This window comes from Chiloscyllium plagiosum, unplaced genomic scaffold (genome assembly GCF_037043375.1).
Source record: "Chiloscyllium plagiosum isolate Xiang-an unplaced genomic scaffold, Cpla_swu_hap1 HiC_scaffold_37, whole genome shotgun sequence".
Lineage (NCBI taxonomy): Eukaryota > Metazoa > Chordata > Chondrichthyes > Orectolobiformes > Hemiscylliidae > Chiloscyllium > Chiloscyllium plagiosum.
This window is the reverse complement of record NW_028270175.1, coordinates 30,488,225-30,494,619: the sequence shown is the minus strand read 5'-3', so window position 1 is coordinate 30,494,619 and position 6,395 is coordinate 30,488,225.

The following is a 6,395-nucleotide window of genomic DNA, read 5'->3' as shown; positions in this document are numbered from 1 at the left end:
TAGACCCAGAAAAAAAGGTGGCAAGAACATGTTAACAGGCATAGGCTACTCCTCTCATTCTGTTTTGCTTTTCAGTTAGCTAGCATGATGATGGAGACTTGGAGAAGAAGGGAAAAGGAAGAAACCATCAAAAGGAACAGGAATAGAAAGAGAAAGTGAAGGCTTTGGGCTGTGCTAATTCCATTCATATCCCATTAACAGTCTGTAGTGATAATAAAGAGGAGACTTATCTCCCTGATGAGTCAGATGGCAGAGGCAATGAAGAATTGATTTAAGATTCCTGGCTCCTACTGAGTTGTCTATACAACTCTATAGGAGAAGAGAACCCAACCAGTCCTTCTGCTTTTGACCAGAAAAGGGGAGATGTGTCAGATGATGGTCAATCAGACTGTGATACACATCCCATGCAGTAGAATGATTGCTGAACACTTACTGTCAGCGTGTGGGTAAAAAGTGCTGAGTGGAAGGGTTTCCAACAGCCAAGAAATGTTGTCCAGTAAGATTCAGTATTTGTTTTATTGTGGAAGAAATCAGAGACATTTTAAATCAGGAACTGGTTCTTACTAAGGGACCAGGATGAAAGGACAGATTATATGGTTACCAAATTTACTGGTGACACAAGCCGAGGCAGGAAATTAATTGATGAAGAGGACATAAGGAGGATATAAAAAGGTACAGACAGGTTCAATAAGTGAGCAAAGATATTGTAAATGGCGTATAATGTGGACAAATGCGAAATTGCCCACTTTGGTAAAAGAATAAGAAAAAGCATACTATCTAAGTTGTAAGAGATTGCAGAGCTCTGAGATGCAGAGGGATATGGATGACCTGGTGCATAAATTGTAAGAAGATTAGCATACAGGTACAGCAAACAAATAGGAAAGGCAATAGAATGTCATCCTTTATTACAAGAGGCATTGAATACAAAAGCAGAGAGATCATATTTCACTTGCACAGTTTGTAAGACCACATCTGGAGTACTTTGTACAATTTTGGACTTTAAGAAAGAATGGAAACGCGTTTGGAAGAAGTTCACATCGGTTTTACTGGACTGAAACCTGGAAAGGACAGGTTGTCCTATGAGGGAAGATTGGATAGGCTAGGCTTGTATCCACTGGAATTTAGAAAGCTAAGAAGAAACTTGAGATCCCAACACTGATACTTGTACACACTACTCTTTACATTCTGCAAAACCCAAAAAAGGACCCATTTGGGTCTATTCTCCGCCTTTTGTTGGCCAGACAATCATCAGTCCATGACAACACATTGCTTTCTCTCATACCAAGAACTTTTATTTGCCACAATAGCCTTTGATGTGTGAATTTTTCATTTTATCCATTTACAGTATTATGTTTGGTTCCAGTTGCCACATTACAGGAAGGATTTGGAGAGGGTGCAGAACAGGTTTACCAGGATGCTCCCTGGATTAGAGGGTATGAGGAAAGGTTAGAGAAACTTGGGCTGTTTTCTCTGGAGCAGTGGAGGCTAATTGGAGACTTGAAAGAAGTCTGTAAATAGATAGATAGATAGATGCATAGATAGGGTTGACAGTCTGAATATTTTTGCCAGAGCTGAAATGTTTAATACTAGGGGGCACGCATTTAAGTTGAGAGGGAGCACGTTCAAAGGAGATGTAAGGGGCAAGACTTTTACACAGAGTCTGGAATACGCTGCCAGGGGCGGTGGTAGAGGCAGATATGACAGGGGCATTTAAGAGACTTTTAGATAAGCACATGAATATGCAAGGATTGGAGGAATATGGACCAAGGGCAGGCAGCTCAATTTGGCATCATGTTTGGCACAACATTGTGGGCTGAAGGGCCTGTTCCTGGACTGTTCTATGTTCTGTGATCTATGAAATGCCTTCTGAAAATCTAAGGACAGAACACCCATCAGTGTCTCCTTATCTATGACACATGTTATTTCCTCAAAGAGCTCCAGAGGAGCCTGATTTACCTTTCACAAAACCATGTTGACTCTGCCTGATTACCTTGAACTGAACTAAGTGCCCTACTATAACTTTTTTTGGTAATAAGTTCTAACATTTCCTTTATGGCAGATATTAAGCTAGCTGGCCTGTAGTTTCCTGCTCTGCCTCATTCTTTGATTTGTTTTGATTTATTATTGTGACATGTACCTAGATACAGTCAAAAGTTTTGTTTTGCGTGCTGTGTAGACAGATCATCCCATACAAAGTGCATAGGGGTCATAGAACCTAATAGATGTGCTGTCTTCCAACATACTGGGACTTTCTCAGAAGTTTTGAAAATTAAAACCAATACATCAAAAATCTTACTAGCTACATGTTCATATCAAGAATGAAGTCCATCAGGCCAAGCACTTGTCAGCTCACAGCTCCAACAATTACTCAGTACCATTTTGCTGACGATTATAATTTATTGTAAGATTCTTCCTCCATTCCATTTCCTCATTTACAGCTGCTCCTGAGATGTTACTTGAATCCTGTTTAGGGGAGACTGGTGCAAAATACCTGTTCAATTCACCTGCCATCTGTTTAGTTTCCATTATAAATTCTCCGGACTCATTTTCTATTGGATCAACACTCATTTCGTCAACTCTTCTGTTTTTAAAATACTTATAGAAACTCTTATTGTCCATTTTTATATTTATGGCCAGCTTTCCCTCCTTAGAGCAAAGTGAGATGTTTTAAACTGTCTGACAGCAGTAAATAAACTTCCATTATTTTGAGCGCCCCTTTGCTATGTATAAGAAGACCCCTTTAACATCAAGCTAGCTCATATGACCTTGCATATTACTTGATTAGATTGGGAAATACTAAGCAACAGCTAGACGTTAAGTGAAAGCTTGCTGTGTGGGTGACTTTTAGTTGCCAAAGTTTAAAACACCACAGGCTAGATTTCACACAGGGGTGGCATTCCCATCAGAAACTGGTGGGACGGAGATCTCTGTTCACTTGATGCTACAAGAACTGGCTCAGCTGGAGCACAATGTTAGATCATTGCATTGCTAGAATGTGGGACAACACTCTCAGCTTTAGCATCAATCCAGAAATATTATTGAAGCGGCCTTACAAACTGACTGGACTGGGAGAGCACTTGATCTGTTTCCACATTGTAGGAATTCTATGGATTGTATGGATTTAATGGCCCATCTGCAATTGACTCAACAGAGTCTTGCTAGACGACTACAGAGCAATTAATGTACAATGATATGGGTCTGTGATAATCCAATAAGACCCATGTGAAATCATTGAATTAATCTCCTTGCCTCCAAACCGGGAGAAATAGGTTCAAGTGCCACCTGCCCCAGACATGTATCATACCATGTCTGAAGAGATGGATTTCCAAACAAAAAAGCAGAACGGGGAATCAGTTAGCTCAGTTGACTGGACAGCTGGTTTATAATGCACCGTAGAGCCACCAGCATCGGTTTAATTCCCACAATGGCTGAGGTCACCTTCTGGGTCCTGTCTTCTTGAGGGGTTTTTGTTTATATCTTTAAAAATATGAAAAAAACAGAACTGGGGCTCTTGTGGTAGTGTTCCTGTCTATGGACCAGAGGCCCAGGTTCCAGTCCCACCTGCTCACAGCGCCAGAGACCTGGGTTCAATTCCAGCCTCGGACTACTGTTTGTGTTGAGTTTGCACATTCTCCCTGTGTCTGCGTTGGTTTCCTCCCACAATCCAAAAATATATAGGTCAGGTGAATTGGCCATGCTAAATTGCCCATAGTGTAAGGTGCATTAGTCAGAGGGAAATAAGTCTGAGTGGGTTACTCTATGGAGGGTTGGTGTGGACTTGTTGGGCTGAAGGGCCTGCTTCCACACTGTAGGGAATCTAATCTAATTTAATCTTAGTTAGCTTTGCTTGTAATTATCTAATTTTGCTTTACTGGTGGTAGTTCATAGTTAAAACAACCAAAAAAAAAAGTCATGGTGTTTTGGAGGTGGAAAGCTGTTTGATTGTGTGTAAGAACACTTCTGGATATATGTAAAAAAGGGAAAGAAAAGTGAAGCAAAATTGTCCGTCCCAGGCTGGGACTATTCTGTATATGTCACGGGTAATGGCTGTATTGTGGTGTTCAACAATAAATATTCCTTCCTAGTTGGGCTTCCTGAGTTATTATAAGGGGCTAGAGTCAAAAATAGATTAATCAGCTAATGATGGCAGATTTTAATTGGATTTTTTATAACAATGTGGTCGCTTCAGGATTACTTCCACCAGCTTATTATTTAGAGGTTTAGTATCAAGTTAAATTCAAATTCTCAAACTCTCATGGTGCATTTTAAACTCAGACTCTTTGCATTTCAATCCAGGAATATAACCACTGAGATATTGTGTCCATGTGAACACAAAGAAACACAATTTGCTTGGAACTCAGTTCAAATTAGGACTCAGGCATGTTAAATTGAGATTCTCTAACAGCCGCATTCAAAAGTTGAAACTGCTTGGAATTTAAAACCAAAACAAGACAAACATGTTTATGTACAGAATACATCTGTCTATATGCTGTTGCAATATGCTTTATAGATAATGAATTACTTTCAGTGTACTCACTGTCAATGAAAAATGAAATGAATCACCACTTGGTCATGTTTGTTCAGACATAATCTTTCATTAAGCTGGTTGGAAAATTTCCTGCTTTTCATCAAATAAAGCATCCTGGAAATTTCACATCCAACATAAAATAGGGCCTGAGTTTAATGTCTTGTTTGACAGTCACTGCTGTGTTGTAAGAAATGCAAAATGTTTCACAAGCAAACCTGCTTCCTCTTGTACTCTATGAATTTGGAAATAAAAGCTCAATTTAGTTTATAATTTAGTAACTGCTGTCTACCTTTCCTGCCACCTTCAATGATCTGTGCACATATAAACCCTCTGCTCCTAAATGGGCTTTAGTATTGAACCCCTTATTTTGTATTGGCTGTTCATGCTTTTCCTACCAAGTTACACCATTTCACACGTCTCTGCCTTGGCGTTAATCTGATACCTATCTGCTCACTCCACCAACTTGTCTGTGTCTTTTAAATGTTCTACAGTACTGTCCTCAAAGTTTTCAATGTGTGCAAGTTTCATATCTTTGAAATTGTCCTCTACACATGAAGATCTTGATCATTAGAATACATCAGGAAAAGCAAGGGTCCCCATCGAAAACCCACTCACCCTTGTTGACAAAAAAAAGCACATTAGAAGGTCAAGTATAAAGAATACTTGGATGAGGTTTTCAGGGCACAGCCAGTGTTCACAGGACCATATCTCTCAGCAGCATGTGCCTTTGACTGAGGAAAGATGCCAGCTGTAACTTTTCTCAAGTGTTCAAATTAAAGATTAACCAAACTGAACATTCTCCACTTTTTTTATTGTATGACATCTGTTAGAATATCCATTTTAAATGTACAGCTTTGGCAGTTTCACAGCTTTATCATAATCCCTGTTTATCATCAAACAAACTTCAGTGATCAGTGCATTGAGTATAGGAGTTGGGAGGTCATGTTGTGACTGTACAGGACATTGGTTAGGCCACTTTTGGAATATTGTATGCCTATCTGGTCTGCCTTCTATTGAAAGGATGTTGTGAAACTTGAAAGGGTTCAGAAAAGATTTACAAGGGTGTTCCCAGGGTTGGAGGGTTTGAACTACAGGGAGAGGCTGAATAGGCTGGGGCTGTGTTCCCTGGAGCATCAGAGGCTGAGGGGTGACCTTATAGAGGTTTATGAAATCAAGGTAAATAAACAAGGTCTTTTCCCTAGGGTGGGGGAGTCCAGAACTAGAGGGCATATGTTTACGGTGAGAGGGGAAAGATACAAAAGAGACATAAGGGGCAATGTTTTCACACAAAATAAGCTGGTGTGTGTATGGAATGAGCTGCCAGAGGAAGTGGTGGAGGCTGGTACAATTACAACATTTAAAAGGCACCTGGATGGGTATATGAATAGGAAGGGTTGAAAGGGATATGGCCCAAGTGCTGGCAAATGGGACTAGATTAATTTAGGATATCTGGTTGTCATGGATGAGTTGGACCGAAGAGTCTATTTCCGTGCTGTACATCTCTATGACTCTAAGTCACATATGTCAGCCTCACGTGACTTACTGAACTTTTCAATACAGGACGAGAACATTTGAACAACTGAATAAAAATAAACCACTGTGTGATTGCCAGTATGACTACATTTCAAAAGAGATGTAGAGGGCGGTTTGTAATGTCCTGAAGTCATGAAGGGCACTATCTAAATGCAAGTCACTTTTAAGACATATGCTGGATTGAGTCCAGTATCATTAGAAGCCACAAGCAGCAGGCTGGCCAGAGAGGTATCACTGGCTCCTAGCCAGGCTTCGACCCAGAGAAAGCTGTCCAATCTGATAACCATATGCAGTGCTACCAGTTCCTGGAGTTGTAATACTTAATGCCAGAAAT